Source organism: Canis lupus, chromosome 14 (genome assembly GCF_011100685.1).
Source record: "Canis lupus familiaris isolate Mischka breed German Shepherd chromosome 14, alternate assembly UU_Cfam_GSD_1.0, whole genome shotgun sequence".
Taxonomy (NCBI): Eukaryota; Metazoa; Chordata; class Mammalia; order Carnivora; family Canidae; genus Canis; species Canis lupus.
The window spans coordinates 28,280,480-28,292,163 of NC_049235.1; the positions used below are offsets into that span (position 1 = coordinate 28,280,480).

The window sequence follows — 11,684 nt, forward strand, 5'->3', positions numbered from 1 at the left end:
GTTATTTTATGAAAAGGAGGTATTTAAGTGCCCTGCAGTGCTGTGTCCCCTGTTCACCAGGGCCTGGCACCTCAGCAGACTATCCTGTGTGTGCTGCTTACACCCTGCTGTTCTGTCTGAGACACTTTTCCATTCAGTGCAGTTATCTCCACTGACTCTTTGCCTGTTGTGGGCTATGCCTACTCTTGTGGTGTTAGTGGGACCCAGGAAGGCCAGCTCTGAGGGGTGTGCCTTCTAGAGAACTTGTTGCCAGGGCAGCGGAGACAGTAAAATTTGCACTGAGCCACTGGTCCTCTGTTGGATCCCATGAAATGCTGCAATGGGTGAGGACTGCACATTAGGATGCCTGGAGATGTAAGGCTTGGTGCACCTGGCCCAGCATGCATCAGGGTACAGTGTGGCAGCTGGATATAGTTTACGGTGGCAGTCATGCATTCAATTACTAACAAAATTTGCCCTGAGTCCAGGGGTTGAGAATAGCAGGCTTGGAGTGGGTGAATTCTCAGGAGAACTCGTGGCTGTGGCAAACTGCTGGCAGGTTTGGTGTTAAGTGTCCATGAGTGTGTTTACACCCGCAGGTGTTTCAGTGGGGTGGGCAGGGGAATGATGCCTGCCATTTCCCTCATTGTTGCAGAAGTCCCTCAACATGCTCTGAAATCAGTAGGAACAGATCTGCCTCCTGTTTGCCCTTCATTATGTAAACTATCATTTTTATGTTCTCTCTTTGTGCGGGATGTTGTCTCTTTAAGGGCAGTGGCCCAGCTCTCATTTGCCCTTTCAGCAACCCCAGCACTGAGTCAGCTGATTTTTAAACCTCCAGGCTCCAAGTCCCTATGGTTTTACAAACTCACAGAATTTTGCCTGTGTTTTTTTAAGGGCAAACATGGGGATTAATCCCTGTGTAAAGCTCCCCAGTCCAAAGGCCTGTGTTTCTACCCTCTCTGCACGTATAGCTCTCTCCCTTCTATAGGTAGCCTTCCTCTCTGTCTTTCTTATATTCCTGACCTTTCAGATGCAATTGTTTTTCTATATTTAGTTGTGAAGTTTGTTTTACCAGGTTTTAGATCACTCTCCGGTATATTGACTTAAATGTGGATGATATATAGTTGTAAATAAGAGATGGGGAGAGCTTGGGGTCCTCCTAATCTGCCATCTTCCTCCAGACTCCTCCAAAATAATATATATTTCTGAAACCAACTGAGCAAAAAACACTATTGTGATTGATACTAAATAATCATCATTTTTATTATTATGAGAGAATATGGCTTTTCTATAGTGAACTACTGCATTAGACAAACTCACCTATACAGTTTTGGGAGCACAGTCTCTCCACTTGCTGCTCTGTTATTCACAGGGGCAGATCTGCCCCTAGTATTCAGATTGGCACAGGAGCTGCTGCTGCAAGTCAGCTAACTTCAAAGGTGGAAAAGGGAGATTATTTATGGCTCAGAGTCATTTATTCTTCAGGTAACTTCCAGTTCCTTCCCCTGGGCATCATGAGTAAATATATGATAAAAGCAGAGTCCTGTTATTTGGGCAATTCTACATAAAGGGAAAAGTGAAAATAGCCAATAAGCGTTCTCTCCTGACATACTACTTTTAAGAATATATTAATATTTTCCTCTTTCACATATAGATGGTATAATTTCTTCTACCTTTAATTAAGCAGTATAAAATTTGATGTGCATATTTCTTCATCTTTCTTCTAGGCAAATATAAATGCATATTGTAGCAGTTATCTTTTACTTCATAGTAAACTACATTAAAACGTAGAGGCTTAAATCAATAACCACTTATATGTTCTTTATTTTGTGGATTAGCCATTTGGATAGGAACCAGTCTGGAATATCTTATCTGTGTATCACATGGTACTGGCTGGCCTTGGTCATCCAATTTTGGTCAGTTATAATGTTGGCTTCAGCTGGATTGTCCTGAAGAGTCCTGTGAACCTGGCTGGTTGATTATTGGGGTTGTTACTCTGTCCACCTTGATTCTTTCCCATATGATATCTAATCTTCCAGAGATTATAGCAAGCTTCTTTATATGACTGTGAAAACATCTGAGGAAGGTGAAAACATGAGAGAGAGAGAGATGTTAGTATATTGTTTAAATGAGATGGCAGTCTGTTTGCCTTTTAGCTCTGGTGCTTACTTGATATATCTTGAGCAAATTATTTATCTTTTATGATTTCAACATGAATAAAATGAATGGACTAATTATTACATAGTGAAAGAAAGCTGTGAAATAACAATTTGTTATTATAATCATATATGCTTTATAATTGTACTATTATTAATATGATATTAATATGATATTAATATAAGCATATATAATCATATATGCTTTATAATTGTACTATTATTAATATTATATTAATATTATATTAATATTATATTAATATTATATTAATATTATATTAATATGATCTAATATAATATAATAATATTATATATTAATATATAATCACAACATAAATATATAATTATATCATTACAATAATACATAGAAATATAAATAAAAGCATGAAAGATAGGTTTAAGTAATCAGAAAATATGAAACTATAACATTGGAAAGAAACTGGAGACTAAATAAATTGTGAAATATGGAATATAATAAAAATAGAGTAGATGATAGTAAGAGATATAGAAGATCAAACTTAAAAGAGCCAAGAAACCCAAATCAAAAAAAAAGGGAAGTAAAAAGAAAAAAAAATATAGGTACAATGGCCCAATAAATGTAAAATTTATTTTTTCCCAAAAAAGAAATTTATGTTCCTGAATAAGAAAATCTGTATATAAGAAGTATATACTTTATACTTGAAAAAAATTAATCTAGTCCACTTGAGAAATATATCAGTAAAACTGGGCTTCAAAGGAAAAACAAAATCCTCAATGCCTCTAGCACAAAAACTAAAACAGTTAAAAGGTATAGAAAGTCAGTTTGACATCAAACATTTCTACAACAACATTGAATTCAAAAGAAGAATGAAGCATTACTTATAAAATAATAAACTATAATCTAAGGGTTTTATACCCAGACAAACTGTCACTGAATGGTCAAATATATACATACATAACTGATGAGCATGTAATTCTCACATGAATAATTTTGAGGAACCTGTCAAAGGGTTTATTCACTAAGGACATGATTAGAAAAGTAGCAAAGGACTAGTTGTGATTATTGGATGAATTTAAAACTATATGTATTAGTAAACCAAAGGTGCAATAAAAATGAAATTTGTTGTTGTTGTTTCTCTAATGTGAAATGGTTGAGTAAAACCTCTAAAACTGTATATCTTCTTCATGTATGAAAGTAAGGTTTTTCTATATATATGAGAACAGGCTTATAGGACTTAGATATTATTATATTATTGGATTGGTATAATAAGATTATATATTTAGACAGAACATTTTATAATTTCAAAATGGTCAGATATTTATGAAAATCTTAGCTAACAAAAATATTACAATGTTGGGTTTTAATGTCAAATAGGCTAATCGGTAGATTTAAAAGTTGCTAAAAATTAACATTACAATTAAGTCATAAGGGCCTATAATGAAATTCTCTTCCCCATACTTTTCAACGGAAAAAAAAAAAAAAAACACTAAAAGGAGAAGAAAGAGATCAAAAGTTGTGTAAATGCAATGGAGTAAAGCATTATGAAACAGTCTAGAGTATTTAAGAATTGCTCCTTTTCCCCCTTTTTTGTATTTTCCAATAATTCTCTACTGACATAAAAAAGGAAGTAAATACAAACATATTATAAATAAAGCATCAAAATGATATCTATAGCAGATAAAATGAAACATATCAAATCATAACAGCTTTTATTTTGGGGTCTAATACAATTTGTTATAGGGGCACCTGGGTGGCTCATTTGGTTAAATGTCCAACTCTCGATTTTGGGTCAGGTCATGATCTCAGGATTGTGAAATCAAGCAGTTGCCTCAGGCTCCATCCCTGTTAAGATTCTCTCCCTCCCTCTTCCTCTGCCCCTCCCCAACTTTTCTCTCTCTCTCTCTAAAAAAAAAAAAAAAAAGAAAAAAAAAGAAAAAAAAAGTAATGATGTTTTCCTGTTTATTTATTTTGAGCTTTCAATTCTTTTGGAGTGAACATCCCATTAACTGAAATAAGCTTTAAGGTCTTACACATAGGATATAGTCCAACAACATAGGATGTAGTCCAAAGAAAGTCAATTAGAGATTTTTAAGAGAAGAGGGAAAAGAAGAGAGAAAGAGACTTCTGAAATCTAAAATAAAGATGTACATATTACCAAAAACCTTCCGTTCTGTAATTATATACTGCATTTGAGTTCAAGAGTTGGAAAATAAGGTATTGAGAGATATATTGTCTTACTTAAATTTTGTTTCTTCCTGAAAGAAAGCAAACATTTTTGTGAATGCTGAAATTAATTTCAAATAATTATTATTAAATGCTTTTATGAGATACAATCATGTGCAATCTCTTCCATCAAAAAAAAATAGATACAGAAGGGATGCTTGGATGGCTCAGTGGTTGAGCATCTATCTGCCTTTGGCTCAGGCATGATCCCAGGATTCTGGGATTGAGTCCCACATCAGGCTCCCTGCAGGGAGCCTGCTTCTCCCTCTGCCTGTGTCTCTGCCTCTCTCTGCGTCTCTCATAAATAAATAAAATAAATAAAATCTTTTTTAAAAAAACCACTTAGATACAGAAGACAGAGAAGTACTGTCTAATGCATGTTGTATTGACCTTTAAATATACAATGATTAATATTGAATTAAATCTCATGGCACTGAAGTATTGTTCTTTAGGTCTCTAAGATAACAGAGTCCTAGACATTAACTTTCAAATAATTTCAGAATACATAGAAGAAAACTTGAGAAAACCAGATATTTTTCCTGTAGTGTGTCTTTGTCAACATTGTTTTAAGTCAGTTATTGGATTATGATCTGTTTGTCACTGATTTATATTATAAGTAACTATAAAATAAACAGTTTATCTCTCTTGCTTAAAATGATTACTGCATGTTTTAAATATTGCATGTGGTCTGGCTTTGACTCCAGGTTGCCATTGACAACTCTAAGTTAAAAACATACCTTCACTGTGACTTTGCTTCCACCTCTACTAAATAGAGATCATTTATTCAATTATTCAACACATAGTTACTGATTATGACACCTGTTGATAGGATGAGTTATACTATGGTAATATACTTCCTAACTCTCAGTGGTTACATACCACAAGTCTACTTCCCTACTTCCCTGTCCTGCAAATCCACTCTGGATCCTCCATGTGTACACTGAGCATTCCAGGATGCTGCAATCTTTTGGCACCTCTTTATGAACATGAACTTCCACGAACTTCCCACAAGGAAGAAAAAGGAGGTTGAAGAGTCAAGAATCAACAATTAAGTGCAGCCACCTAGAAATAACATTTAGCATTTTCATTCACATTTCCTTGACAAAGCATGTAGTATGTCCACCACTAACTTCAGAGTACTAAGAAAGAACAATTATCCATGTGATGAAAGAATAGATTCGCTCTAATAGGCAGTGAAAGTGCTCACCACAATCCCCTTCAGGTTGTTAGATGTTGTCCTTAACTCAGCAGATAGAACAGTTAACAGGAAAGTCCAAATCATTGGATCTCATGGACCTTAAATTATAATAATGGTGATGGAGTAGGCTATACAGATAACAAACAGATAGAAAATATATAATACACCACAGAATGAGAAATGTCATAGGAAAAAAGAAAGTAGCCTGAGTAGGATAGCAAATGAAAGGAAAAGACGGCAAAAGTTGCTTATAAATCAATTCTAATGTAGTTGGAAGGTGTGGAAGACTGTACTGATAAGGTGCTATTTGAATAGGGGCCTAAATGCAGCAAACTGTAAATATTTGGAAGAGGGAACAGTGAATGTAAAGGTATGCAGCAGTAAGGTTGTAGCTTACCATTTTAAGAAACAGCTAAGAGGCCAATGTGGCTAGAAATGAGTGAGTTATAAAATGTAAAGTGAGAATGAGTGGTGGGCAATAAATTAATTCTGAATTTTTAGAAGCTATTGACTATAAAATTTTCAGATACATCTGGATAGTCAAGTAACAGAATTAATGAAAAATAATTCTGTGTTTTGTGATAAGAAGGCTAGAAAAATGAAGTTGTCTTTTATTGAGATATAAAAGACTACAGAATTAGATTAAGAGGGTTAGAAATGAAAACTTTCTTGTCACATATGTGCTGTTTGAAATGCTTGTTAGCTATCTAAGTAAAGAATTTGTGTAAATTGCTGGATTTATAACTTCAAATCTGAAGTTAATATAAATGGTCTATGTTGGAATAAATATAGGGTAGTCACTAACATTTTAAATATGCTAAAAGCCATGAGACCAAATAAAATCACCTAGGAAGTGATTGGAAAATAGAGAAAATATGGGATAAGCAAGTCCTAATATACTCTATAGTCTAACAGTGAAAAAAAGTAGGAGAGAGAGAGAGAGAGAGAGAGAGAGAGAATATACATTCCAGAAAAGAATGCAATGAATTGTGTTAAATGCTGCTGGATAATTCAAATAAAGGCAAACAGAGAGGCTGTCAGTAGTAACAATGGTCAGTTTATTCTCATGGGGATAAATGAAATGATATGTACAAACCATTAAGCCTAGTATTTACTTGGTAAGAATTCAATAAATGCTTATTAATATTACTATTTTGAGGCTGGTGTTATTCTGTTGTGAAAGTTCATTCATAGGTTGTGATTGATCTTAATGACATTCAGTTGAATAAGACTCATGGCACTGAATAACTGGTGTAATATAAAAGAAAGAGATTGAGGGAGAATGCCAATCTCACCCTGTCATCTTCAAATGATGCAAACACTTTGAAGGAAAAGAAGTTACCTATGTGAACTTAGAGAGGACAAATAATGAACAAAGGCATCAAAAGTAAAAGAACAGGGAACATTGTAAGATCTAAACTGATTCTTATGATTAAAGGAAAAGGAAGTATATAGTGATGATGGGAGAGGAAGCTAGAATGTTAGGCATGGGCTATTTTAGAACGAATTTTATATGCCATTCTAAAAAAATTCTGAAAAAAAATAAAGTAAAAAATAAAAAATAAAAAAATTCTGATTTTTTTTAATGCAAGGGAGTACCACTGAAAAATTTTAAGTAAGGGAAGCATATCCTCTCCAATGAATTATTGAAAATTCACTCTAGTAAAAAAAAATGGAGAATGGATTTGAAATGTGAAAAAAGCAATCTGAAAGTTCATTATATTTAGTACTGAATTAAGTTGAAGACAGTATGTTTGAAAAAGAGAAGAGGGATTTGAAACAAATTTAAAAGTTAAGACAAATTTGATTTGATAAACAATATAAGTTGATGAAGAATAAAGATGAGTCTTAGATAACTTCCAAATCTCTAATAAATGTGTCATGTTCAATAATAATTCTATTCACTAGTATAAAAATACATTCTAGAAAACCAAAAATTTAGAAAGAAGTAGATACATTCTCTTTTTGATTGATTGACTTTGAAAGAGCTTAGAGAAGGGACAGGACGCTGTTGGGAGTATAAGTTTAAAGTGCAGGAAAGAAGATGTGGTTTTTGTTATGGCATTAAAAAATATCAGCATGAAAGTGGTGGCTGAACCCAATTTGTTTGTTTATCATTTTTTCTTCAGTAATTTGTCCAGCACACTTAGAGTGAGAATAGAATACTGTTCATGGATGGCCCCCACCAATAAATCCCTGCTAAGACAGGCTATCCCATGTCAACTTGAACATTACTTATTTATTAGCCCAACATTATTTTAAGAAAAGAGTTTCAGTTCTTCTAGGCACTAGGAAAGTTAAATGATCAATAATTGAATATTCTCATTAACTTAAGAATAGATGGTCAAGGGAAGGGTATTAATGGACAAGTGCTTCATTGAGGAAAAACCAGAAAATATTAGTGTAGTAAAAATTTTAATAGTGAACCATCCCATAAATGAATGGGTGGGTCTTATTCAAGATGATGTTAAAAAATTTGGGAATCCCTCTCAATAAGAAATATTTTATGTATAATATTAATAGGAAATTCATCTCTGTAAGAACTATGAATTATATTCATTATTCTATTTCTCAAGACTCCTCTTTGTCATTGATAAGCTTAATCCATGAATCTAAAATTAGTTTTGTATTTTCTTGTTGGCTAAGGTAGAAGGATAGATATCCCATTTACTGCACAATAATACTAGATTCACAGGATATCACTACTGTAAGGGACTTGAGTAATACAGAAACAAAGGAAGTGGGGTTCTAGCTGTTGAAGTAATTTTTTGCTTTATATTTAACAGTCACTTTTAGAAATGCAAATGGGTAGAGAGTTTCTAAGAATATTGGGTAATCAAAGAGCAGAGTGTGTTGGATCAGGCTCCCTCTCATTCTCTCTCTCTCTCTCTCTCTCTCTCTCTCCCATACACACATCTACACCCACATCCACACAACAACCCACCCATACACACACACACACACACACACACACACACACACAAACCCTTCAAATCAATTAGAATTATTTCATTCAGAGAGCAGGACATGCTGTGTGCTAATCCAGCTAGACAGCTTTTACCGTAATTAAAGTAATGAATGATGCAAAGGCAAAATAAACAGGTGCCCTTCAGGCTTAGGTCAGTCTTCACACATGCAGGCTTCTCACCAAATTATTTGTTCTATTAGATCATTGTTGTAGTTCCTGCTGACTAAACTTCCAGATGTCCCTGGTGTTTTTTTTTTTTTTTTTTTTTTTTTTTTTTTAGCTTGGAGTTCAATTGGCCTGTGAGCTACCAATATCCTCTTATTAGGTTCCTTTGGCTTAAATTAATCATTATTACCTTATGGTACTTGGATTTGAGAATCGTAGGTGAAATACTATGTGGCCAAATATTCAAGTTATTTGAAAATCTATTATAAATTAAAATTATGCCTAGTCTAATGTTCAAATAAATTTTAAGAGGAGGTGCATTCTTAAACATTACATTCCACAATATTTCCTTCTGCTAAATTTGATTAAAGGTAGAAAAGGAGGTACCCAGGTATCCTTTACTTTCTTCAATCTAAATATAGTTGGTTTATATTTACTATTTCTAAGACTGAATAGGCAATAAGTAATGAAGCAAATGGGCCAGCCACTACCATTCAAATCTAAAAAAGCTATGCTTTCAAAACTTGTATCTTGATATTTACTGTTATTTTGCTGTTCTCTATGAAGATCAGCTTTATTTGGAATCGAATGCGTAGCTGAGGTTCTGATTGCTTTGGAGCATCAGAGGTTCCTTGGCTATTTACAAAAGACTCAGAATGTTTACCTTGGAGAGCTGGGCAGATTTGGTAAAGAGAATGTATCTCAATTTAAATTGTTTTCTAGAGACTTTTCTGAACTTTCCCTTTGCACAAGGACTTTTTTTCACCTGGTTTTTGAACTACAAAAGATTTAACAGGTATTTCATTAGCTATATCATTCATAACAATTGCCTTTAAATACTCAGTATTTTTTGTGAAGACTAGTTATCCATCCAGTTTCTTAATATGTCTCAGATTTATTAACTCCAAAGATGTTTCTTTTCTTTAAAAAAAAAAATATATATATATATATATATATATATATATATTTGAGAAAGAGAGCACAAGCAGGGAGAGTGGCAGGCAGAGGTAGAGAGAGGGTGCTCCTTCAAAGAGATTTCTATATCTATAGAGAAAAAAAAATGTTTAGTTGCCTGGGAAAGTAATTTCTACCTGTCATTGAGCTTAAAGCTTTTACTTCCTGTGGTGGATTCTTGGGCATGGTAGTAGGTTTGCTGTTTTAACCTAGATGCAGAATTTTTTTCCATAAAAATGTGAAAAGATTAAAGGTTTTTTCTTCCGGTATAATATACCATTACACCTATAGAACATTTTTAAATAGACATATTCCATAGCTTTGGTGGTGTATTGTACCAATGGTATATTGGTACCGTCAACTCAGGTCATGATCCTAAGATCCTGGGATTGAGCCCAGTGTTGGGCTCCTTACTCAGTGGGGAATCTTTTTCTCCCTCTCTCTGTGCTCCCCCCAGTCATACTCTCTCTTGCTCTCTCTCTCTCAAATTAAATAAGTAAATTTTTTATTTTTTTAAAGATGGAGCCCAACTCAGGGTTAAATCCAGGATCCTGAGATCACGACCTGAATTGAAACTAAGAATCGGATGCTTTAACTGACTGAGCCACTCAGGCGTCCCTAAATAAATAAATTCTTAAAAAAAGAAAACTGCTAAAACGTCATATATGTAAGTAAAGATAATTTTTAATTTACTCATTATTAAAAAATGAGACTTGTTATAGAGCACCTTAGATTTGTATTTATTTGGAGAAATAATTCATCATAAGTAGGAAATAACTAATACATACAAAATCTATCTTTGTTGTGATCCTTGGTTCTCGAAGTTTGGGCAGCCTAGAGAATTTTAACAGGTTTCTGGGAAAGAAGGGCTGTATGTGAGTTGAGTTTTGAGTGACACCATCTTTACTGACAATTAATAATAAATTTTAAAAATATTCCAGCTTTCATTACATTCTTAACTCAAAACATTATTTTTATTTTAACAAAATGTCACTTAACATACAATTAACTACAAAAAAAAAATCCCACCAACATACAAAACATACAATTAACTATAATCTCTGAAAGGAACTAATATCAGTCCTCAAATGTTCGTAAAATTTGCTTCTCAAAAATATAAATTTTACAACAGCCAAGTCACTGTTTAAATCAAGCTAGCTGCCACATAAATCAAACTCTAACATCTTATGTCTTACCTTCCATCCTGAGATGATGAATGTCTGATATGAGTGGCTGGTTCTCCTCTGGCTTGTCGCCATGTCATCTGAAACCCATGGCTTCCTCAGCTGTAGAGGAGCCTGGTGAATGAAGCACAGCAGCTTTTAATTGACCTAGCCCAGAAGTGACATATATCCCTCTGTTCACTCTTCATTGGTCAGAGGTACTCATACGGCTCTAAACTGACTCTAAGATTGCTGGGAAATACAAAAAAGCCCATATAATTTTTTATGAGGATACCAACATTAACAAAGAAAATTATCATATGATCTCACTCATATGTGGACTTTAAAAAACAAAGCAGAGGATCATAGGGGAAGAGAGGAAAAAATAAAACCAGGTGAAATCAGAGAGGGAGACAAAGCATAAGAGACTCTTGATTATAGGAGACAAACTGAGGGTTGCTGAAGGGGGTGGGGAGATGGAGTAACTGGGTGATAAACATTAAGGAGGACATGATGTACTGAGCACTGGGTGTTATAAGACTGATGAATCACCAACATCTACCTCTAAAAGCAATAATACATTATATATTAATTAACTGAATTTAAATAAATTTTTTTAAAAGAAAGTCTATCCCTTTCTCCAACAAAGCTGTAACATTGATTGGAAAATTCTCATCGAAAAATGAGTTGGTACTTGACAAATGAAACTGAAGTATTGTCAATTATTAGGGAAAATAAGAGAGAGATGAAACTACTGAATTCAAATTTTGAAACTTATTGCCATCAGTAGTTTTATCTTCATCGTCCTAGAAGAGTAACTTGTCAGTGCTTAAAGTTAGCACAGGAGTGACTATATAAATACAATTACATTATAAAGCTTAGCTCTTTTAGAATT

The 11,684-nt window shown here is 33.8% G+C and overlaps 1 long non-coding RNA gene across 1 annotated transcript; it reads right to left on the reverse strand.

The window, feature by feature from the left end:
• Positions 1-1,782: 1,782 nt before the first annotated feature.
• LOC119866249 lies at positions 1,783-10,925 on the reverse strand. Its single transcript, XR_005369182.1, has 2 exons — positions 10,823-10,925; positions 1,783-2,059 (listed from the first exon to the last, which is right to left on the reverse strand). It is a non-coding gene; the product is annotated as an uncharacterized LOC119866249 (long non-coding RNA).
• Between the last annotated feature and the right edge of the window lie 759 nt (positions 10,926-11,684).